The following is a 1701-nucleotide window of genomic DNA, read 5'->3' as shown; positions in this document are numbered from 1 at the left end:
TTCGAGCCCAGTGAGCCCAACGCCGACCCGTAGCTCCCTCGGTCTGAACCCACCTACCCACCAAATCCTCCACCAGACCCAGGCCCCGCCTCCGCTCCGCCTCCGCACCCGAGCCCAGGACCGCCCATCGCCGGAAGGACGGCACCTGACGTAGCGCGCTGACGTCACCCACGCCTTCGACGTGGCGCTTCCTCTGGTTTCATTTCCGGTGTGCGGCTCCGGCGGCCAGTGATGGAGGGACAGGTGGGGGCGAGTGGGAGTTGGGAGTTTCCTTCTCGTCACTGCTGAGAGCCGCGCCGGGTTGCCTTTCTGGGTGATCCGGTGTCGGCAGGTGCGTCCCGGCCTCCACGCCCCGGGCCGCCCGCAGTGTCTGGCGCTGCCTCCTTTTGCTGCACAGAAGCGGCAAGTGCCAGCTGACCGCTGCCTGTCCCCTATGCTTGCCGGCAGGTGGGGTTCCGCCTGGATTCCTCACTGAACGGACTTGATTGGAAGAGAATCCATGAAATAAGAAAGTAACTTATTTTTTGAAGTGTTGATTGGAAATAACTTCTTTTAATTAAAAAGGAATCCCAGGAGTCTCTCCAGTTCAACAAAATAGAAGCAAAAACCACAAGTGCTGTACTTGAAGTAAAGCAAAAAAAAAAGTTCACGGCCCTAACAGGTTTGGCTCAGTGGATAGAGCGTCGGCCTGCGGACTGAAGGGTCCCAGGTTTGATTCCAGTCAAGGCCATGTATCTTGGTTGCGGGCACATACCCAGTAGGGGGTGTGCAGGAGGCAGCTGATCGATTTTTCTAACTCTTCCTCTCTGTAAAAAATCAATAAAAATATATATTAAAAAAAGTTTCACGGGAGGAATAAGTCAAGCTAGGGAATTGGGATGTATATACTGAATATAAGAAGAAACTATGGCAAGCTGAATTCAGTAAATACTTATAAGAACTGGCTGCAGCTGGAATTGAACTCAATTTATTACTCAGTTAACTCAGGAATCTGTGTGTATAATTTATAAACCAATTTGCTACATAATATGTTCACTTCCATTTTCTTTTTCATGGTTAGATTCTAACAAATTTAGACGCTTCACAGCCTCAGATAAAATGTAACTAATTACCCTGAAACTAGTTGAAGGAGCGAACTTAATTGAAAAGACTCTGGATTTTATTCAGGTGGATTTTACCACCGTAGCAAGTCCTTTTAACGCATCAAATTCGATTTATTGTGCTTTGCTTTATTGCTAATTGCAGTTATATTGCAATGTTTTTACTAGACCCTCCACCAGCAAAGATATGTCAACTTGATGAAGACTCAGATAATGGTCAGCATTTTTTAGCAATAAAGTATTTTTTAGTTAAGGTAGGCACACTGTTGTTTTTTTTTAAGATATGATACTATTGCACACTTAATATAGTGTAAACATAACTTTTATGTGCACAGGGAAACCAAAAATCTCATGACTTGCTTTATTGCAATATTTGCTTTATTGTGGTGGGCTGGAAACAAACCCATGATACCTCAGAGGTATGCCTCTATTTCATTACCTGTACAGAGAGACATATGATTTATGTCCTCCCAGTGTTATGATTCAAAGACCCTTTCAGCTTTATATATGGGGTAATGTGCTCCAACTCTCTGATACTAAAGGCAAGTTTTAACCTCGTATATAGAGGAAACTGTACTTACGCAAATTAGTTTAACTTTAT

Source organism: Myotis davidii, unplaced genomic scaffold (genome assembly GCF_000327345.1).
Source record: "Myotis davidii unplaced genomic scaffold, ASM32734v1 scaffold376, whole genome shotgun sequence".
In the NCBI taxonomy this organism is placed as follows: Eukaryota; Metazoa; Chordata; class Mammalia; order Chiroptera; family Vespertilionidae; genus Myotis; species Myotis davidii.
Note: the sequence above shows the minus strand (reverse complement) of the source record.